Below are 24,193 nucleotides of genomic sequence, written 5' to 3' on the forward strand. Positions count from 1 at the left end.
CTGGCCAGCCTCCCACATTCAACTTCCATGTAATCTCAAGAGTATCTAAAACCCTACTGCCCAAGCGCTCACTTGTACCAAAACTTGTTGATTCATCAAAAGGCTCCTATTAACAAGCAACAATTTAAAATTCTCACCCTTGATGTAATTCCAGGCTGTGAACATCCCTGTCTCCCTGAACCACACAATCTGTGAGACCTCGACAACTCATTTTCTTTCAGACTCCCAACGATATGTTTAATCAATGCTTCACCTGTCTAGCTGTTTCTACCGTTGCCAAGGCAACACGGTATGGAATTCCCACCCTCACCCCCTCAGACCTGCTTTCCTCCTTTAAGGTATTCCTGAAAACCTGCTTATTTGGCAATTCTTTTGATCACCTGACCTAATATCTCCAGCTGTGGCCTTATGTCACAAGTTCTCAATCATATGTCTGTGGAATTATAAACATGATAAAAAAAAACAACTGTTGTTGATTTGCACACATTTTGTCAATTCTTCACTGTCGCTGAGTGAATAATCTATAACAGCTCTTACCCAAACACATTGTAGGAGCACCTTCACCACACGAACTGTAGCTGTACAAGGAAGTCAAACATCACCTTCTCCACAGGCAATCGGGCTTTAGCACTGATCACTGGTATCTGTGGACGGAGAAACACATAGTTGATATTTCAGGGAGTGCAAAATGCATTATCGGGAGGGAAAATGGTGCAGAATTTGGGATTTTTAAATTTGTGTTTTACTACGTGCACCAAGTTGTGTAAAACCTCTCATCCCATACCATGAAAATTTCCTCCTCTTCCTGGTCAATATGTTTTTCCTTCCCCCTGCCCTGCACCTTCACACATTTCCAATGCCTTGGTCACAACAACACTGTGCTGTCAGTGAAGTTTATCACGTGGTTGAGTATTGCCCCGCCCCTCATTCATTCTGATTGGTTGAAGGACCAACGAGCACCTCTAGCCACAGTTCCCCCACTCTTATTGGTCCTGCGCTGATATCAATAATCCGAAGCCCACTGTGGGCTGGAGCATGCTCAGTGCTTCCTGCTTTCACTGCTGTTCATCAGGTATGAGAGAGAGAGGGCTCATCCCTGTTTCTCCTGAGGTCAGACAATAACAACAACTACCTGCATTGTATGGAGCCTTTCACATTGACAAATCTCCTCAAATGCTTCACGAATGATGGAAACGTTGATTAAAGAGAACGATTTTTAGATACATCTTTAAGGCGGAGAGAGGGAGTTAGGGAGGATATTCCAAAGGTTCGTGTCCTCGGCAGCTTCAATCGTGGAGTGATATAGGTGGGGAACAGCTCACAATGGAGACAGCTAGTGGCTAACCATAAGTTGGATTAGTGGTGCTGGAAGAGCACAGCAGAACAGGCAGCATCCAACGAGCAGCGAACGTCGATTTCGCTGCTCGTTGGATGCTGCCTGAACTGCTGTGCTCTTCCAGCACCACTAATCCACTATTTGCTTTCCAGCATCTGCAGTCATTGTGTTTACTTCATTGATGCTAACCATAAGTTAACAACCTCATGTCGTAGCCCCCTACCCCACACACCAGTTCTCACAGTCTGCCATTACACACTACCTACAGTTAGCCACTAACAGTCTCCATTAACAGCTAATCATCCTCCCCCAGACAGATTGTTATCCACTCCTTTACCCAACCGTTCTTCTCACTCTATCCCCACCTATCGTTTACTCCTTTTATCCTCCCCCCACACTAACTTCTGCACTAAAACTGACTTGTTTTCTCAGTAATATCTGTCCTGAGGAAGGGACACTGGGTCTGAAACTTTATCTGATTTCTCATCACAGATGCTGCCAGACCTGCTGAGCTTTTCCAGAACCTCCTGGTTGTTGTTTCTGATTTACATCTTCTGCAGTTCTTTTGGTTTTAATTTCCCGGGAGTTTGTAATTCAGGTCCCACAGCCTCTGTCCCAGTCTCTGCTGTCTCTCCCAACCCCAAACAGTGACACGGCATCTGCACAGCTCATGGACAGGGGTTGTCTTGCTGGCCACACCCCTCATTCACTCCCATTGGCTGCAGGACCACACAACCTCTCCTATTGGTCTGGAGCTGTCGTTAATTAAGCTGGCGCCGATTGAGAGTGGTTGGTTCCTCCCTGTCTCTGCCCTGGGATGAGCTTCACCATTCACAGTGAATGGGGCAGTATCACAGAGCACAGGGGCTGGGGGCTATTCAGCCCATTGGGGCTGTATTCTCTCCCTCTGGAGATGCTGCAAGTCGGTCCCAAGTCCCCTCCCATGTGCCCATGGCCCCCCAAATCTTACCTTAAAAAGTAAAATTCCAAGTCTGTTTCAGAATACCTGCTGAATCTGTGTCGTTCAGACTGTTCCAGATGCTCAGAACTTACTGAGGAAAATAGTATTCACATTTTCACCTTGTATTATTTGCCAATTACTTGAAAGTAGTTACTAAAAATTGTGACAGTGCTAACAATTCCTCTCTCTCTCTGCAAATTCAAGACCTTGGAACCAAATCTGCACCAGGTCGAAATCACTGCTTCACCTTCTCAGCTCCAAGGATATTTATGTTTGCTTCAGCTAGCTCGCCACAAAATAGAGGAATGCATCTTAATTTATTAGGATCAAAGAAACAGACCTTTGGTCCAATTCGTCCATGCCAACGAGGAATCCTAAACGAATGGATTCCCATTTACCAGCTATTGGCCTGTATCCATCAAAACCCTTCCTATTCATGGACCCAATTGGAAGCCTTTTAAATGTTGTGATTTTTCAGCCTTCACGACTTCATCTGGTAACCCCTCCCATACACACACCACACTCAGCTTGAAAACGTTGCCTTTTAGATCCCTTTTAAATGTTTCCCCTCTCAACTTAAACCCAGGTGCTCTAGTTTTGGACCCACCTAACCTGAGGAAATAGGACCCCGGCTGCTCACCTTATTCACACCCCTCGTGATTTTATATATCTCCATGAAGTCACCTCTCAGTCTTTGACTCTCCAGAGAAAATAGCCCCAGCCTATTCAGCCTCTCCCTGTCGGCCAAATCCTCCAATCTTGGCAACGTTTTTGTAAATCTTGTCCAAACCTTTTCAAGTTTCACAACATCCTTCCCAGAACAGGAAAATTCAAACTGAAAACAGAATTCCAGAAGTGGCTTAATCAATGTCCTGTCCAGCCACAATATGACATCCCAGCTTCTGTATTCAATGCATTGACCAATAACGGAGAGCATTAATGGAGTCCCATTTGCCAGCGGTTCACCCTTATCCCTCTAAATCGTTCCTCTTCATGTACCCAATCAAATGCCTTTTAAATGCTGCTGTACTAGACTCCACCCCTTCCTCTGGCAGTTCACTCCATACTTGCAATGCCCTCAACATGAATAAGATGCCACTTAGATCCCTTTTAAATCTTTTCCCTCTCACCTTAAGCCTGTACCCTCTAGTTCTGGACCCACCGAACTTGGGAAAAAGTCCCTGACTGCTCACCTTATCCATGCCCTTCATGATTTTATAAGATCACCGCTCAGACTCCAACTCTCCAGGGAAAATAGACAGCCTATTCAGCCTTGCCCAATAAGCTCAAACCGTCCAACCCTGGCAAAATCCTTGCAAATGTTTTCTGAACCCTATCAAGTTTCTCAACGTTATTCCGAGAACAGAGAGATTGGAACTGAAAACAGAATTCCAGAAGGGCCTCAATCAGTGCCCTGTCCAGCCACAATATGACGTTACAACAGCTGCATTCAATGCATTGACCAATAACGGGGAGCATACCAAATGCTGCATTCACTCCCTTACCTACCTGTGACTCTACGTTCAAGGAACTAGGAACCTGCACTCCAAGATCTCTTTGTTCAGCAATGTTCCCCAGGACTTTACCATTAAGTGTATAAGTCCTGCCCTGATTTGCCTTTCCAAAATACAACAGCTCACATTTATCTAAATTGAACTCCGTCTGCCATTCCTTGCTCCAATGGCTCATCTGATCAAGATCCTGTTGTATTCTGAACTAACCTTCTTTATTCTACACATCCAATTTTGGTGTCTTCTGTAAACCTACTAACCATACCTCATATATTCACATTCAAGTCATTTATTTAAGGGCCCAATATCCATCCTTGCAGCACATTGCTGCTCACAGGCCTCCAGTCCGCAAAGCAACCCTCCATCATCATCCTCTGTCTCCTACCTTCAAGGCAGTTTTGTAATGGCTTGCTCTCCCTGCATTCCATGTCATCTAACCCTGCTAACCAGTCTGCTTTGTGGAACCTTGTTGAATGTTCATATAAACAACATTCACTACCTGGCTTAATCAATTTTCTTTGTCACTTCAAAACACTCACTCAAGTTAGTGAGACACAATTGTGCACGTACAAAGCCACATTGACTCTCCCTGATCATTCCTTACCTTTCCAAATAGATGGATATCCTGTCTCTCAGAATCCCTTCCAACAACTTGCCTGCCACTGACTTCAGACTCACTGTTCTCTTGTTCCATGGCATCTCCTTACCACGTTTTTAAAAATAATGGCACCTCACCTGTCGCTATCAATGATACAAATACCTCAGGAGAGGCCCAACAATCACTTCCCTAGATTTCCAGAAAGTTCCAGGATACACCTGATCAGGTTCCAGGGCTTTATCCACCTTGATGCGATTTAAGACATCCAGTACCACCACCTCTGTAACATGGACACTTTTCAAGTTACCAGTGTTTATTTCTCCAAACTCTCGAGCTTCATATACTTCACCAATAAAAATGACGTGAAATATTTGCATATCTTTTGCACCCCCTGTGGTTCCATAGACAGCCTTGTTCAAAACCATACTCTAAGCCCTCCTGCCTGACCTGTCAGGTCTCTTGCACTGAAATAAATGCAGTGTAACTGGTCCATCGCACCTCATTCTGTGACTTGCTCTTGCCTGCCTTGACAGTCTGACCTGTGAACAGTACCAGCCTCAGACTCACCTCTTTTCTCACTATCCCTTTAGGATTACCCCGACTCCCTCACTGGTTTAATGCCTCCCGAGTGGCACTAGCAAATCTCCCTGCTCGTCAGGACCCCATGCTTTCACCTTCCTACGCTATTGGTACCAATGTACAATGACCTCCCACTGGTTATTTTCCCTTTTGAGAATATTCTGCTCCCTCAGAGACATCCTTGACACTGGCACCAGGGCGGCACCACCCCATTCTGATGTCTCACTGTCAGCTGCAGAAACGGCAGACTGTGCCCCTGACTAGAGAGTCCCCTCTCACCATCGATCGTGTGGAACTGGATATACTTCACATTATGTTAGAAGCCAGTCTCAGTACCAGTAACTTGGCTGTCAGTGCTACATTCCCCTGAAAGTGTATTACCACCTACATTTTCCAAAACCGTATACTTGTCTGAGATGGGGATAGCCACAGGAGACTCCTGCAGTACCGACCTACCCCTCCTCGCTTTCCTGGAGGTAACCCACCTACCTGACTGTATCTGCAGTATCCTGCATTCCTGAGACTGCCCCTTTGGATAAATCTGTGCTCCCTCTCAGGCTTATATCTCCTTCCTCAGCTGTAGGGCCCAGAACACAGCAGATACCCAAAGGGTGACCCAATCATGAATTTGTACATCTTTCTTCTTAACAAAAATATTGGAGATATCTTCCCACAAACAGAGCAGAGAAACCTTTCTCCTTCCACAGTTAAATGCCAATAACATTCAGATCCTGATGACCCCATTGACTGTAAAAACTTGCTTTTGAGATCCCAGCCCCAATTATTCTCATTTAATATCCTATGAAATGAATTCACAAAACAAAACTCAGTCAGTACAGGAAGAATATAAAGACACACTTTTTTCTTGGTATGTGCTTGATGTGTAAATGCCTCTTTTCAAGTTGCACGCCCCCCCCCCCACCACCCGAGGAAGGGGACATGCACATGCGCCTCACTATACCTTACCCCCAATAAAAATGGCGGCCATATCCCAGGACCTTTCACCGCCTGAGGGCCGCAGCCACTTTCCCATCTGCTGCAAACGGGGGATTAAGAGTTTCTAGTTCAGACTTTCAAACCGCACAGAGTGTAATTAAAACTTTCCAGTCGAAAGTGACTCATTATCTCCGTCTCCAAGGCCACTCTCCCCTTCCCTGTTTGCGTCTCCCACATTCACCAATGGCCGAGTTACGTGGCACTGCATCAGCAGAGTTACTGGTGACGTGTCATCCCACTGGCCACGCCCCTCATTCACTCCCATTGTTTGGATGACCAACTAGTTGCACTTGGTCCACTAGTCCCACCACCTTTTCCTATTGGTCGGAAGCTGCCATCAATCAGCTGGACCCCATTGTGAGGTCAGTGGTGGGATCCTCCCCCTGTCTGAATCAAATCCAGAAGGTGTATGGATGGTATCAATCAGGAACAACAAGCAGATGGTGCTGGGAAAGCTCAGCAGGTCTGGCAGCATCTGGGAACAAAAATCTGTCCAGTGGCCCTTCCTCAGATCCGATGGAGCTGGGAAAATTAGAATTCTGACGCTGTGGAAACAGGCCATTTGGCTCAAAAGGTCCACAGCGTTCCTCCGAAGGGTATCCCACCCAGACCCATTCACCTACCCTATTACTGTATATTTCTCCTGACTAATGCAACTAACCTACACATCCCTGAGCATTATGGGAAATTTAGCTTGGCCAATTCAACTAACCTGCAGATCATAGGGGTTAAAGAGTAAATAATAGGCAGGGACAGAACCCAAAGAGAGACTCGAACATTTGGAAAGACAAAGGAGTGGATTACCATCTGGCTTGGGGGGGGAGGTGCATAGCTGTTAATGGAGGGGACAGGAACCTGTGTCTGGCAGCATCTCAGTGGAGGTGGCGGAAATGGCGACTGATGATCTACGTTCTGCTGCAAAAGCAGACCCCGAGCTTCCAGCTGCCTGCCACTTTAACACACGAGCCTGTTCCCTGGCCAACATCTCTGTCTCATGCTTACTGCAGTGTTCCAGTGAGGCCAGAACATACCAAATGGCCCCATATTTCAAGGAGTGCAATTTCCCCTCCCATGTGGTCAATACCATCCACTATATCTCCTCCACTTCCTGCACCTCTGCCTTTGAAACCCACACCTCCAATTGCAACAAGGATAGAACACCCCCCCCCCCCCACCCCAAGTCCTTACCTTCCACCCAGATACAACACATCATCCTCTGCCATTTCCACCAGCAACAATCAGACCGCACCACCAGATTCTTAAGGGGTTTGACAGAATAAATACTGATGTGTCTGAGGGTAAATACTGAAAGGGGAGTCTGAAACCAGATTCTGAGCCAGTCACAGAATCAAGGGTTCTGCTTTGGATTCGTCAAGTTTAAAGGTAACACAGACATGGGTAAGGGTTTTTAGTAGCAATGGAGCTAGGGCGAAGAGGAGATAAGCAACGGTTTAGAGATTGGAATTCCTGGTGTTTGGGATTGTGTAGATGTCTAATAAGAAGGTCAGCTTCGCGTCAGATATAACAGCAACATTGTGAAGAGTCTAGTTCTGCTGCATAATTCCCAGTGAGAGGGAGAGGTTCAGCAGTTAGGAAAAGGAATTTGTAAGGCAATGGGTTTAACTGTGACAATGTTTCATTGGAGGAAATTGCACCTAATCAAGTAGTGGGAATGTGGTAAGTAATTTGATAACTGAGTAACAGTGGAGTAATGGAGAGGGATGATGGGGAGGGAGAGTTGGGCAACATCAGTGTACATGTTAAACCCAACATGGTGCTTTTGCACAATATCACCTCCTGACAGTATGTAGGCAAGATACAGGAGGGGCCAAGGATAGATCCATGAGGGACACCAAATGCATGGAATTCAGAAAGGAAAGGGAGTGTGGAGATGGAGCAGGATTTTCCAACAAACGTGAGGTCAAATATCAGTTTTTCACAGAATGGGAGAGAAGGACCATAACCAGAAAAGACAGAACAAGGAACAATGTCTGTGAATAGGTGAAGGGGACTGATGAGGTGGAGGAGAAAAGAGAGTTGGAAAGTCTATGGTTTAGTGAGATTAGGGTAAAGGGTCAAGAGGAGCTCTGATAAGGCTTGACAGGAGATGAGATTGGAGAAAAATGTAGGTTTGGACAAAAACCAGGAACACCACGTGAGGGGGGGGGGGGGGAAGCAGCAGATCGGATTATCTCAGTCTTAGTGACAGAGAACCTCCATGTGCTCCAAACTCTTGTTGTTGGAGAGAAGGATGGAGGAGACAGGATGATGGACAGTGTTTCACAAAGAAACCAAACCTGGGTAAGTGATATTTAAAGTGAGTGAACAAACCTAATGTATTTAAATTTTATCCAAAATATTAAAACAAACGACTGAAGTCCTGGTTCGAATCCCATCTTGGCAGATGGTGGAATCTGAATTCAAGAAAAAATAACTGGAATTAGGAATCTCCTGATCTCCATGGAAACATTGTCAATGGCAGAAAAAACCCTCCCAACCTGACAGTGGCCCAGCCAGCTACTCACTGTATTAATCACTGCAAAGTCTTAACAAAGGAATGAAACTGGATGGACCACTCGTCATCTAAGAAGGCACTAGAAAATACAACCACAGAATCAGCCCTCTCAGTGGTGCAATGTCCTCCAGACTAACATCTGGATTTTGGTGCCAAATTGTGCCGAGCTGTCTCACAGACCAATCAAGGAACAGCCCGACATACTCATACTCATGAAATCAACCCTTACAGACAATGACCAGACACCACCATCACCATCCCAAGAGATTGAGATTGTAGTGATGGAAAAGCACAACAGGTCAGGCAGCATCCGAGGAGAAGGAGAATCGATGTTTCGAACCTAAGCCAGTTATCAGCCTGACCTGCTGTGCTTTTCCAGCACCAGACTCTTGACTCTGACCTCCAGCATCTGCAGTCTTCACTTTCTCCTGAAATCTCTGGATATGTCCTGCCCCACCAGCAGGACAGACCAGGCAGAGGTCATGGCACAAGACAGGGAGGATTTGCCCTTGGAGTACTCAGCATGGACTCCGGACACCAGGAAATCTCATGGCTCCTGCTGACTACCACGTACTGTCCTCCCTTGGCTGATGGATCAGTTCTTCTTCATGTTGAACAACATTTGAAGGAAGCACTGAGGAAGTAAAATGGTGTCAAACGTACTCTGGGTACAGGATTTCAATGTCCACTATCGAGACGAGCTCTGCAACAGAATTACTGACTGAGGTGGTCAGGTCCTAAAGGGTATAGCTGCTCAACTGAGTCTACAGCGGGTGGTGAGGGAACCAACAAGAGGGAAAAACAAGAGTGATCTCATTGTTATGAATTGACCAGCTGCAGATCCATCTGTCCATGACAGTATCAGTACGAGCGACCATCACACATTCCTTTTGGAAACACAAGTCTTAGCTTAAGGTTGAGAAAAACCTCCATCGCGTTGAGTGGCACTATCACCGTTCTAAATGGGACAGACTCTGAAGAGATGTAGGATCTCAAACTCGGTATCTCTGAGGCACTGTGGGACATCAACAGCAGCAGAACTGTACTCCAGCACAATCTGTAATCTCATGGGTTTGCAAATCCCGCTCTCACCCATCACAATGGACAGGAAAGGAGGGCATGCCATGAGCAGCACCAGGCAGACTTAAAAATGAAGTGCCAACCTGGTGAATCTACCAAACAGGACCATCTGCATTTCAAACAGCATCAGCAGCAAGCAACAGAGCTAAGTGATCCTACATCCAGTGGAACCGATCGGAGCTCTGCAGTTCTGCCACACCCAGTTGTGAACGGTGATGGACAATTAAACAACTCACTGAAGGAAGCATCACAGATATCCCCACCCTGACTGATGGAGGGGCCTCACACACCCATGCACCAGATAAGACAACAGCATTTGCAGCAATCTGCATCCAGAAGTGCAAAGTGGGATGATCCATCTCAGCCTTCTCCAGTGGTTTCTAACATCACAGATGTGAGTTTAAGCCAGTTCGGTTGAGTTTGAATAACATCAAGAAATGGTTAAGTCGTGCAAAGGCTATGGGCCCTGCAAATATTCTGGCAATAACACTGATGGTTTGTGCTCCTGAACTTGCCACCCACCAAGCCAAGTACCGCTCCAGCACTGGCATCGACCAACAATGTGGAACATTGCCCAGGGATGTTCAACACAAAAACACAGGGCAATACAACCCAGCCAATTTCCATCTATCAGTCCACACTCGACCAGCAGTAAAGTGATGGAAAATGTTATCAACAGGGCTATCAAGCAGCAGCTGCTCAGCAACAGCCAGCTGAGTGACACTCATTTTAGGCTCCACCAGGACCAGTCAGCTCCAGATTGTGTTACCGCCCTGATTCACAACCTGACAACCAGCTGAATCCCAGAGGCGAGGTGAGGGTGACAGCCCAGTCCCACTCTAAGGCCACTAAGCTGATTCCACCCTTGTCTCAGCTCATATACTCTCATCCACCTTGTGTTATCTCCAGACTTCATTATCCAAACATACTCCTGGCCAGCTTCCCACATTCAACCTCCCTGTAATCTCAAGAAAAACTAAATCTCTATTGCCCAAGTACTCCCTTGTACCAGAACTTGTTGATCCATCAAAAGGCTGCTATTCATAATCAAGAACATAGAGCTACAGCGATGTATAGCTTGGAAACAGACCCTTCAATCCAACCCGTCCATGCCGACCAGATATTCCAACCCAATCTAGTCTCACCTGCCAGCATCCGGCCCACATCCCTCAATTTAAAATTCTCACCCTTGATTTAATTCCTGGTTGTGATCATCCCTAGCTCACTGCGTCACACACCCTTTGAGACCTCGACAACCCATTCTGTTCGAGACTCCCAATGATCTGTTAATTCATTACTTCACCAGTGTGGCTGCTTTCACAGTTGCCAAAGCAACACGTTCTGAAATTCACAGCCAAAACCTCTCAGGTCTGCTTTCCTCCTTTAAGACATTTCTCAAAACCTGCTTATTTGACAACGCTTTTGGTCACCTGACCTAATATCACCATCTCTGGCCTGATGTTTAAAATTCGAAATAATATTTTTGTGGAATTATAAGCATGACAATAAAAATATGAACTGTTGTTGATTTGGACATTACCTTCAGATCTTTACTGTTGCTGAATGAATACTCTGTAATATCTCTTACCCAACCACATTGTGGGAGCACCTTCACCACACAAACTGCAGCTGTACAAGAAAGTCAAACATCACCCTCTCCCAGGCAACAGGGCTTTGGCATTTATCACTAGTATCTGTGGAAGGAGAAACACAGTTGATGTTTCAAGGAGTGCAAAATGGATTACAGGGAATGAAAATGGTGCAGAATGAGATAGTCAGAAATGGAAGGAAGATACACTTGCTTATTGGAAAAAGGAATTCTCGACCATTAAAGATTTTCCGGAAAATATTGATAAGCAGCACATGGTCAGGGGCTGGGCGGCAGTGAAAAATTAACTTACAAAAATGTCTGTAACAATAATAGTAAAAAATCAAACAGACCAAAAATACACCCATTGTTCAAGATTGAGGAAGCTAGATATTGACAAAGTGGTCATGAGGGAACCCAGAGATGAAGCAGAGCAGTATAAGCTGTTACGATCCCACAGTCATAGAGATGTATAGCACCGACACAGACCCTTCGGTCTAACTCATCCTTGCCAAACAGGTATCCGAACCTAGTCTATTCCCATTTGCCAGCACTTGGCCTATATCCCTGTAAACGCTTCCTAAACATATCATATGTCTAGTTAGATGCCTTTAACATGTTTTAATTGTACTAGCCTCCATCACTTCCTCTGGCAGCTCATTCCACCCACTGCATGAAAGAGTTGTCCTTTAGGCCCCTTTGAAATTTTCTCCGTTCACCCTAAAGCAATGCCCTCTAATTCTGGACACCACCACTCCAGGGAAAACACCTTGTTCATTTACTCTATTCATGCCCCTCATGATTGTATAAATCTCTATAACATCACTGCTCAGCCTATGGCACTCCAGGGAAAACAGCCCCAGCCTTTTATGCCTCACCCTGTAGCTCAAATCCTCCAACCCTAACAACATCATTGTAAGTCTTTTATGAAACCTTTCAAGTTTCACAGCACCCTTCTGATAGGAGGTAGGCCAGAATTGCACACAATATTCCAAAAGTGACCTAACGAATGTCCTGTATAGTAACATGACCTCCCACATCCTATACTCAATGCTCGAATCAATAAAGGAAAATATACTAAACACCTTCTTCAGCATCCTATCATTGACTTGCAAGGACTATGAACCTTCAGTCCAAGGTCTCTTTGTTCCGCAAACATCTCCAGGGCCTTGTCATTCAGTGTATAAGTCCTGCCCTGATTTGGTTTTCCAAAATGCAGCACCTCACATTTATCTAAATTATACCCCATCTGACCAATATCTCATTGTAATCTGAGGTAACGTTCTTGATTATCCACAACACCTCCAATTTTGTATGACCTGCAAACTCATTTACGATACCAAATAATTTAAATGAATGACGAAACAAATCCAGAAATAAACATCCATTTCTCTGAGATTGAATGTGCTCTGTGTAAATCCTGCCCAATGACTCTGTACCAGAGAAAGGCTGCACATGCGCCTGGCTGTACCTTGCCCCCTAAAAAACTGGTGGCTCCGCATGTTTCCAGTGAATTCTTGCCCCAAATAAAGATGGTGGCGCGCACCCATGCCTGCAGCCACACAGAGGCAATTCCCCGTTTACTGAAAACACAAGACTGTGATGTTCAAATTTGTGTTTTCCGATGTGCACATTTTGTTTGTAAAACCTCTCCGCTCATACAGAATCTCTCTCACCTCCTGCGGTTCCACAGACAGCCTTGATTTGCGGTTACCTATTATCTGCCTGCTTACTCATTTGTCCTTAGTGTATTTGTACAATCACCTTTGATTCTCCTTAAACCTATTTCCTAAAGCTATCTCATGTCCCCTTTTTGCCCTCCTGGTTTACCTCGAGTATACTCCTACTGCCCCTATACTCCTCTAGGGATTCACACAAACATAGCTGTCTTTACCTGCCATACGCCTGCTTCATTTTCTTGACCAGGCTCTCAATTTCTTTCAACAGGCGGCATTCTGTACACCTACCAGCCTTGGCCTTAACAGGAACATACTGTCTGTGTACTCTCATTGTCGCAGGCCTATGGAGGCAATGGCAGATGAGGATACAGAAGCAATCATTCCCAGTAAAGAGGTAATGTTGGGAAAGATAACAGCCTAAAGGTAGATGGGTATCCAGGCTCTGATGGATTGCATCCCAGGGAATAAAGGAGATGGGGGGGGGGGGGGGGCTGGGAGGGGGGGGGGGGTGGAGAATAACAAATAGACTCGTGAAAATTCACTAAAAGTTGGTGGATTCTGGAATGGTTTTGACAGACTGGAAGCTGCAAATGTGGTGCCACTAATTTTCAAAAGGACCCGTTAGCTTAACATCTGTAGTGGAGAAAATGCTTGAACCTCTCAAGGAAGTAGTGGTGAGATATCTGGGTAGAAATTGTCTCATTGAGCAGACACAGCATGGATTCAGGAAAGACAGGTCATGTAGAACACATTTACTGGAATTATTTGAGGATACGACGAGTGCGTTGGGCAAGGTGGACTCGGTGGATGTGGTGTACCTGGATTTCCAGAAGGTATCCGATAAATTGCCACACAAAAAGCTGCTGAATAAGGTAAAGATGCACAGCATTATTGGTAATGTATTATCATAGATACAGGATCGGTTAACCAGCAAAAAATAAAGAATGGGGATAAATGGGTGTTTGGATTAGTGTTGGCACTACAACTGTTTGCAATTTACACAAATGTTTTGGAGTTGAGGACCAAGTGTCCGGTGTCAGAGTTCACATTTGATACAAAGATGAGGTAGAGCAATGTCTGCAGAGGCCACTGTCAGTCTGCACAGGGATACAGATAGGTTAAGTGAATGATCTGGCAGATGGAGTTCAATGTTGGGAAATGTGAGGTCATCCATTTTGGTCGTACGAACAGAAAACTGGATGATGAAATGGTGAAATCTTGCAGCATTCTGCTGTGCAGAGAGAGCTGGGTGGCCTTGTGCATGAATCTCAGGAAGTTGGTTTGCAGGTGCAGCAGGTAATTATGGCAGTGAAGGGAATATTGTCCTTCATTGCTAGAGGTATGGTTATGTTGCAGCTGTACAGGATGCTGGTGAGGCCACACCTGGAGTACTGTGTCCAGGTTTGGTCCCCTTACATTAGCAAGGATGCACTGGCACAGGAGGTTCACTAGTTTGAGTTGGGAGTTGAGAGGGTTGGTGTATGTGGAGAGATTGAGAAAACTGGTTCTATAGTCATTGTAATTTAGAGGAATGGGAGGTTGGATAGGAAAAAATAAAATTATGAAGAGAGTAGATAAGACAGAAGCAGGGAGGCTATTTCCACTGGGGTCGGTTCAAACTACAGAGCATTACCTCAAAATAAGGGGGAGCAGATTTAGGACTGAGTTCAGGAGGAGCTTCTTCAGCTAAAGGGTTGTGAATCTGTGGAATTCCCTGCCGAGTGCAGCATTTGACGTTATCAACTTGAATGCTTTTAAGGCAAAATGTAGATTTGTGAACAGGAAAGGAATTAAGGGTTATGGTGAGAGAGCAGGAATGTGGAGCTGAGGCCATGAAAAGCTCAGCCCTGATCTTATTGAATGGTAGAGCAGGCTTGAGGGGCCAGATGAACGTTCTTGCCTTGTGCCATCAAAATTGGCCTTTGTCCAATTCAGAACCTTAACTTTTCGATCTGGTCTATTATTTTCTGTAAATATTTTAAAAATAGAATTATCAGAGAATCCCAACAGTGTGGAAACAGGTCATTCAGCCCATCACATTGATACTGACCCTGAAAGCCTCTTAACCTGCCCCTGTAACATTGCATTTCCCAGAGCCTGCACATCCCTGAACATTACGGGCAATTCAGCCTGGATAATCCACCCAACCTGCACATCTTTGGACTGTGGGAGGAAACCAGAGGGCCCAGACGAAATCCATGCAGAAAACCCCAATAAGGTGATCATCCCATTCTCATTTCCCAGTTCCACCTAAATAACTTCACTGACCATACTCCCAGGAATATCCTCCCTAAGCAAAAACATAATGCTATTTCGAATCAAAAATGCCACTCCCCCTCCTCTCTTGTCCCCCTTCCTATCCTTGCTATAGCATCTATACCCTGGAACATTAAGCTGCCAGGCCTATCCATCCCTGAGTGATGCCTCTGTAATTGCTATAATATCCCAGTGCCATGTTCAAAACCACACCCTGAGCTCATCTGCCTTCCCTGTCAGGCCTCTTCTATTGAAGTAAATGCAGTGCAACTGCTCAGTCCGTCTTCATTCTGTTCCTTGCCCTTGCCTGCCTTGACTATTTGACTTCTGAACTGTACCAGCCTCAGACATACCTCTATTCTCACTACCTTCTTGGGTTTATACCCACTCCCTCACTGGTTTAATGCCTCCCGAGTATCACCAGCCAGTCTCCCTGCCTAGATATTAGACACCTTCCAATTGAGGTACAATCCATCCTTCTTATGCAGGTCAACTCTACTCCAGAGGAGATCATAATGATCCAAAAAACGTGAATCCTTTTCCCCTGCACCAGCTCCTTAGCCACCGATCCAGCACCACCTCCTCCTCTGTAATATGGACATTTTTCAAGATGACACCATTTATTTCCCCACATTCTATATCTCCCATGTACTTCTTCACAGTAAACACTAATGCAAAATACTTGTTTCCTATCTCACCCATCGCCTGCAGCTCCACACAATGGCTGCCTTGCTGATCTTTGAGGGTCTCTATTTTCCCCCTAGTTAGCCTTTTTTTTTCCATGTATTTACAAAAGCCCTTCGGATTATCCTTAACCCTATTTGCCAAAGCTATCTCACGGCCCTTTTTTGACTCCTGATTTCTCTTTTAATTATACTCCTACTGCCTTTATACTCAAAAAATTTTTTTGATTGGAATAAATGCAAAATATAACATCTTGACAAAACAAACGAGGGCAGGACTTACACTCAATAAAAGTAGAGCCTTGAGTAGTGATATGGGAACAAAGCGACCGAGGGCTTCAGGTCTTTGAAATTTGTGTTACATGTAGACAGAGTGGTTAAGAAAGTGCTTAGCACACCTACCTTCATTGTTCAGACCTTTGAGTCCAGGAGTTGGGACGTTATGTTGAGGATGTACAGGACGTTGGGGAGGCCTCTTCTGGAATACTCTGTCCAGTTCTGGTTGTGCTGTTATAGGAAGGATATTAAATTGGAGCAGGTTCAGAAGAGATTTACCAGGATGTTGCCATGAATGGAGGGATTGTGTTCTAAGGAGAGGCTGGATAGGCTGGGAATTTTTTTCACTGGCGTGCACGAGGTTGAGGGGTCACCTTATTACAGGTTGACAAAATCAGAAAGTGTTTTGCTGGGGGGGAGGGGGGGGATTCAAAACTGTGCTGCATTCATTTTGAGAAGAAATTAGAAAGATTTCAGAAAAGACATTAGGGTTTTTAAAAAAATTATACATGTGAAATGAACTTCCAGAGGAAGTGGTAGCTGTGAATACAATTACAATATTTAAAAGACATTCAGATAAGTACATAACTAGGAAATATTTGGATGGATGTGGACCAAGCGGAGGCAGGTACAATTAGTTCAGTTTGGAATTATGGTCGGCATGGACTGGTTGGACCACAGGGCCTGTTTCCTTGCTGTATAACATTATGACTCTAATCCTCACTAACTCTAAATTCCTCCATCCTCAACTCTCCCGATCACTGTCACTTCATCCAGCCTCACAACTCTTCCTTATTTATATAATTCTTCACCAGCCACAGAACGCTCCCTATCTCATGTCCTCCAGTTTCTCAGATCTCTGTGATATGTGCCTTTCTTTAGTTCCAGCCTTGAGGATGCCCTCATTCACTCCGATTGGTTGGAGGACAAACTGGTACGACCTGGTCCTCCAGTACTGCCCTCTGCCCCCTATTGGCCTGCGCTGATATCAATCATTCGGGGCCCATTGTGAGGTGAGTGGTGGGATCCTCCCTCTCTCTGCCCTGGGATGAGCTTCAACATTCACAGTCAATGGGGGCAGTATCACAGAGCACAGGGGCTGGGGCTATTCAGCCCATTTGGGATGTACCCTCTTCCTCTGGAGATGCTGCAAATCTGTCCCAATTCCCTTCCCCTTTGCCCATAGCCCCCCAAATCTTCCCTTAAAAAGTAAAATTCCAAATCTGTTTATGAATAACTGCTGAGTCTGTGTCCAGCTGCCATTCAGACTGTTCCAGATACTCAGAACTTACTGAATAAAATAATGTTCACATATTCACATTATTTGCCAATTACCTGAAAACAGTTACTAAAATTGTGACATTGTTAACAATTCCCCTCACTCTGCAGATTAGATATCCTAGAAACAAATTTGCACCTGGTCAAAATCACTGCTTAACCTTCTCAGCTCCAAGGACAATTATCTGTGCTTCTGCTACCTCTCCACAAAAGAGGAACACATCTTATTTTCATTTATTAGTGTCATAGAGATGTACAGCACAGAAACAGATCTTTGGTCCAATTTGTCCATGACAACGAGGAATCCTCAACAAACGGAGTCCCATTTGCCAGCTATTGGTCCGTATCATTGGAAACTCTTCCTATTCACGTACCCAATCGGATGCCTTTCAAATGTTGTAATTGTATCAGCCTCCACTACTTCATCCGGCAGCTCATTCCACACATACACCACACACAGCTTGAAAACTTTGCCCCTTAGATCCATTTTAAATCCTTGCCCTCTCAACTTTAGTCCATGTGATCTTGTTTTGAACCCACCTAACTGGGGGGAAATGACCCTGGCTGTTCACCTTATCCATGCCCTTCATGACTTTATCGATCTCCATGAAGTCACCTCTCAGTCTTTGCCTCTCCAGGGAAATTAACCCTGGCCTATTCACCCTCTCCCTGTAGCCCAAATCCTCCAACCCGAGCAAAGTCTTTGAAAATCTTGTCTGAACTCTTTCAAGATTCACAACATCCTTTCCAGAACAGGGAATTTCGAACTTAAAACATAATTCCTGAAATGGCTTAATCAATGTCCTGTCCAACCAGAATTTGACGTCCCAGCTTCTGAACTCAATGCATTGACCAATAAATATAAGCATAACAAACACCACCTTCACTAGTCTGCCTACCTGCGACTCTACTTTCAAGGAACAATGAACCTGCACTCCATGGTCTCTATGTTCAGCAACATTCCCAAGGACTTTACCATTAAGTGTACAAGTCCTGCTCTGATTTGCCTTTCCAAAATCCAACAGCTTACATTTGTCTGAATTGAACCCAGTCTGCCATTCCTCACTCCAATGGCCCATCTGGTCAAGATACTGTTGCATTCTGAACTAACCTGCTTCATTGTCCACTACACCTCCAATTTTGGTGTCTTCTGTAAACCCACTGATCATATCTCATATATTCACATCCAACTCATTTATTTAAGGACCTAATACCCATTCCTGCAGGACAATGCTGCTCACAGGCCTCCAGTCCGCAAAGCAAGCCTCCATCACCACCCTCTGCCTCCTACCTTCAAGCCAGTTTTGTATCCAAATGGCTAGTTCTCCCAACATTCCATGTTATCTAACCTTGCTAACGAGTCTGCTATGTGGAACATCGTTCAGTGTCCATATAGACAACGTCCACAGTCTGCCTTCATTAATCATCTTTGTCACATCTTCAAAAAAACTCAATTAAGTTAGAGAGAGAGAATTTCCCACACACAAAGCCATGTTGACTATCCCTAATCAATCCTCGTCTTTCCAAATACATGTAAATCCTGTCCCTCAGAATCCCTTCCAACAACTTACCTACCACTGACGTTAGGTTGACTGTTCTCTTGTTCCCTGGCCTTTCCTTACCACCTTTTTAAAATAATGGCACCCATCTTCCAGCACCTCACCTGTCACAAACAATGATATAAATACCTTAGGGAGGGGCACTGCCAACACCTTCCTAGCTTTCCACAAATTTCTGGAATACACCTGATCAGGTCCCAGGGATTTATCCACCTTGCTACTGTTTAAGACATCCAGTACTTCCTCCTCTGTAACATAGACACTTTTCAAGTTATCACTACTTATTTCTCCAAACTCTCTAGAATAGAATAGCATAGTATTTCTCCCACATCCTATTGTTCCATAAATGGCCTTGTTGATCTTTAAGGGGTCCTATTCTCTGTCTGGTTATTATTTTATGCTTAAAGTATTTGTAGAATCTCTTTGGATTCTCCTTAAACTATGTCCTGGAGATATTTCAAGTCCCCTTTTTGCTCTCCTGATTACCCTCGAGTACATTCCTGTAAAAACGTGATCCTGTACTCCCAATTCCTCCGCCTCTGCCATATCTGCTCCCAGAAGAAGAAATTCCACTCCAGGACATCCCAGAAAGGTTTCCTCTTTCAAGGACCGCATTTCCCTCCCACTTGATCAACAATGCACTCCAACGCATATCCTCCACTTCTTGTACCTCCGCCTTCCCCCCACCCCTCCAACCACAATAAGAATATAATCCCCCGGTCCTCACCTGCCACCCACTAATCTCCATTAACCTCTGCTATGTCTGCTACCTACAGTCAGACCCCACCACCAGGGATATATCTCCCTCCCCAGCCCTTTCTATCTTCTGCAGAGACCATGGGATCTTTGGTGCTGATGTGCTGCCCCACGGATACTTCAGTCACTCGCCCTACCAAATGGCCTAGTGAGATTATCATTAGATGGATAATCCAGACACCCAGGTAACGTTCTGGGGCCCAGGGTTTGGATCCCGTCACGGCAGACAGTGGAATGTGAGTTCAATAAAAATTTGGAATTAAGAATCTATTAAAGACCACGAATCCATTGTTGATTATTGCGAAAAAAAAAACCTCATCAGATTCGCTAATATCCTTCAGGGAAGGAATCTGCCATCCTTACCTGGTCTGGCCTACATGTGACTCCAGACCCACAGCAATGAAGTTGACTCTTTACTGCCCTTTGGGCCCAGCCAGTGACACCCTCATCCTGTGAATGAATAACAAAGAAGGTCAAGTCTTGTACACAACCATACTGTTCTTACAGATAAGTGATCTCTCAGTAAATTTGCTTCTCAACTCCCTGCTGACTATTGGGGAAGTGGGGAGGCGGTCAATAGTACCATCCCAATAAGGGGATCATCCCTTTCTTATTTCTCAGTTCTGCCTGGATGTACTCCCAGGAATACCCTCTTGAAGCCCAGCTGTAATGTTATCCCTAATCAAAAATACCTCTTCCCCTGCTCTTTTGCCCCCTTTCTATCTTTGCTATAGCATCTATACACTGGAACATTAAGCTGCTGGTCCTATCCATCATTAAGTTATGCCTCTGTAATTGCTATAATATTCCAGTGCGATGTTCAAAACCATACCCTGAGCTCCTCTGCCCCCTGCATTGAAACATATGCAGTGTAACTGCTCATTCTGTTCCTTGCCCTTGTTTGCCTTGACTGTTTGATGTCTGAACTGTACAAGCATCAGACTTAGCTCTTCGCTCACTCTCTCTCTGGGTTTACCCACATTCCTTCACTGGTTTAATGCCTCCTTAATAGCACTAGCAATTGTTCCCTTCCAGTGCCAGTACAATCCATCCTTCTGATGGAGGTCAATTCTACCCCACAAGAGATTCCAATGATCCAATAATGTGAACTCTTCAATTCCTATGTCATTGATACCAATAAACAACAGCCTCCCCTCAAAATGGTTATTCTCCCCTTTAAGAATATTCTGCTCCCTCTCTGAGACATCCTTATACAAAAATTACACATTCGAATAATAAACCTTACACTCATCAGGTCATCATAAAAGGATTACATGACACATTGAAGGTTTGGGGAGACCTTTTGAGAGAATGCGATGATTCAAAGGAGAATTTTTAAGCAGCAAATGGGATTGATCTGGAGCACAATACTCACACACACAATGCGAATATCCAGATCCTGATATACTGAGTAATTCAATCAGAGTTTAGCAGAATATTTACTGAGATTACCATCTGAATGTCCACCTGTAATATCCCGTGATACAAGTATATAAAATCTGTCACTATCAGTTCAAGTTAGAAACTCATACCATCCCCTCCTTGTGGCCCAGGATTACTGTACATATTACCCTAGAGGACATCAGCAGTCAACTCAGAGGGAAACCTGTGGGTTTCTAGGAGATTCCAACTGGAGATCTCATGTGACTGAACACAGCTGTTCTTTGACACATTGGAGAAAATGATCCAAGCGTCAGTGAGTTATGGGGAACAAGAATGACTTTCTTTTCTTTCATTCCGTGCTGCCGCTCTGCCTCATCAATAAGACACGGGTGTGAAAGGCTAATGCCTAACGATGGGCACGTTGTCTCCATCCTGACCAATGGGTAGGAAGATCCTCCCAATCACTCCAAAGCGTATCCCTAAAAAGATAGCAACTCTGTCTGCTTCCCACTGCACAGTGCTCCCAGTAAATGCTTGGAAGAATGGGAAGGGGGGGGGGGGGTGATATCTCCTAGAAAAGGCATAACTGTAAATGTCTAAGAGGATTATGAAAAGAGAGAGATGCACAGGAGAAGGAGGCAACAAGTTGCCAGATGGGGTGTAACTTGGGAAAAATGGGAAGTTGCTCATTTTGGAGGAGATAATAAAAGAACAAAGTACTATTTAAATGGTGGAAACTGTAGAAAGCTGCACCACAAAGGGACCTGGGGTAATTGTTCAGTAAACACAGAAAGCTACCACACAGTTACACCAGGGAATCAGGAAGGGGAATCGAATGTTTGTTTCAAAAGTTTTCAGTATTAGAGTTTGGAGTATATACCTGAGAGTAACGTGTGGAAGTGCTGGTGAGACCACCATATCTGCAGTAATGAGAGCAGTTTTGGTCCCTTTAGAGAAGGAAATGTGTCACTTTATTGGAGGCATTTCAGGGAAGATTCAATGAGATGATCCCTGGTTTGGAGGGATTATCTTTTAAATAAAGGCTGAAAAGTTTGGAACTCTACTCACTGAATTTTGGAGAAAGAGAGGTGATCTCATTGAGACAGATGGGATTCTTTAGAGGTTTGACAGGATAAATACTGAGAGGATGTGTCTGAGGGTAAATACTGAGAGGGGAGTCTGAAACCAGATTATGAGTCACGGAATCAAGGGTTCTGTTTTGGATTCAAGTTTAAGGTGACACAGATGCGGGTAAGGGGTTTCAGTAGCAATGGAGCTGGGGTGAGGTGGAGAAAAGCAACGTTTAAGAGATTGGAATTCCTGGTGTTGTGATTGTGTGGATGTCTGATCAGAAGGTCACCTTGGGGTCAGATAGAACAGCAATATTGTGAAGAGTGTTGTTCTGCCTCAGAGAGTTCCCAGTGGGAGGAAGGGGCTCAGCAGAAAGGTAAAGGTAAGGCAATGGGTTTAACCATGACAATGTTTCATTGGCTGAAATTGCAGCTAATCGAGTAGTGGGAATGTGATAAGCAGTTTGATAACTGAGTAACAGTGGAGTAATGGAGAGGGATGATGGGGAGGGAGAGCTGGGCATCGTCAGTATACATGTCAAACCTAACACAGTGTTTTTGGATGATATCACTTCCTGGCACTATTTACGTGAGATACAGGAGAGACCAAGGATAGATCGTTGAGGGACAGCAAATGCAAGGAATTCAGAAAGGAAAGGGAGAGTGGAGATGGAGCAGGATTTTCCAACAACCGTGAGGTCAAATATTAGTTTTTCACAGAATGGGAGAGAAGGACATAACCAGAAAAAGACCAACAGACAGAACAAGGAACAATATCTCTGAATTGGCGAGGGGGAGTGATGAGGCGGCAGCAGAGGAAAGAGAGTTGGAAAGTGAGTTTAGCGAGATTAGGGTAAAGGGTCAAGGTGAGCTCTGATAAGGCTTGACAAGACACTGGAGAAAGATGTAGGTTCAGGACAAAAACCAGGAACACCACGTGAGGCAGTTTGACTCAGTGGGCTAGTGGGAGGGAGAGAAACAGCAGATCGGATTATCTCAGTCTTAGTGACAGGGAAACCCCATGTGCTCCTCACTCGTTGTTGGAGGGGAGGATGGAGGAGACAGGACGATGGACAGTGTTTTACAAAGAAACAAAACCAGGGTTAGTGATATTTAAAATGAGTGAACAAACCTGATGTATTTAGCTTTTATCCAGAATATTAAAACAAACGGCTGAAGTCCTGGTTCGAATCCCATCTTGGCAGATGGTGGAATCTGAATTCAAGAAAATAAATAACGTATTAGAAATCTGAACTCCATGAAACCATTGTCAATGGCGAAAAAATTCCTGCCAACCTGATAGCGGCCCAGCCAGCTACTCACTGTACTAATCACTGCAAAGTCTCAACACAGGAATGAAAGTGGATGGACCAGTTGGCAACTAACACGGTACCAGAAATTACAACCACAGAATCAGCCCTCTCGATGGTGCAACGTCCTCCTCACTAACATATGGTTTTTGGTGCCAAAACGTGGAGAGCTGTCTCACAGACTAGTCAAGAAACAGCCTGACATAGTCATACTCACGGAATCATCCCTTACAAAGATAACCAAACACCACCATCACCATCCCTAGATATCGAGAGTGTGGTGCTGGAAAAGCACAACAGGTCAGGCAGCATCCGAGGAGCAGGAGAATCGATGTTTCAAGCCTAAGCCCTTCATCAGCCTGACCTGCTGTGCTTTTCCAGCACCACACTCTCGACTCTGATCTCCAGCATCTGCAGTCTTCACTTTCTCCTGAAATCTCTGATACGTCCTGTCCCACCGGCAGGACAGACCAGGCAGAGGTGGTGGCACAGTGGTGTACAGACAGGGAGGATTTGTCCTGGGAGTACACAGCATTGGCTCCGGAGACCAGTAGGTTTCATGGCTCCTGCTGATTACCACATACCATCCTCCCTTGGCTGATGGATCAGTTCTCCTTCATGTTGAACAACATTTGGAGGAAGCACTGAGGCAATAAAATGATGTCAAATGTACTCTGGGTACAGGATTTCAATGTCCATGATCGAGACTTGCTCTGCAACAGAATTACTGACTGAGCTGGTCAGGTCCTAAAGGGTATAGCTGCTCAACTGAGTCTGCA

General features: G+C 44.9%; 1 long non-coding RNA gene across 6 annotated transcripts in view; it reads right to left on the reverse strand.

Annotated features, from left to right (window-relative positions):
• LOC140458574 (uncharacterized) overlaps nt 1-24,193 on the reverse strand; it is a 79,531-nt gene that overhangs the window by 25,208 nt on the left and 30,130 nt on the right. For 2 of the 6 annotated variants that reach the window (XR_011953581.1, XR_011953586.1), the window contains exons 3-8: nt 23,237-23,319; nt 20,015-20,101; nt 16,185-16,289; nt 11,165-11,270; nt 8,313-8,395; nt 538-644 (exon numbers count right to left, since the gene is read on the reverse strand). This is a non-coding gene — a long non-coding RNA (uncharacterized lncRNA). Of the gene's footprint in view, nt 1-537; nt 645-784; nt 1,386-8,312; nt 8,396-11,164; nt 11,271-16,184; nt 16,290-20,014; nt 20,102-23,236; nt 23,320-24,193 lie in introns of those variants that run through there. The other 4 variants (XR_011953584.1, XR_011953582.1, XR_011953583.1 and 1 more) reach the window with 4 other exon arrangements.

The sequence above is a fragment of the Chiloscyllium punctatum genome, chromosome 33 (genome assembly GCF_047496795.1).
Source record: "Chiloscyllium punctatum isolate Juve2018m chromosome 33, sChiPun1.3, whole genome shotgun sequence".
Classification (NCBI taxonomy): domain Eukaryota; kingdom Metazoa; phylum Chordata; class Chondrichthyes; order Orectolobiformes; family Hemiscylliidae; genus Chiloscyllium; species Chiloscyllium punctatum.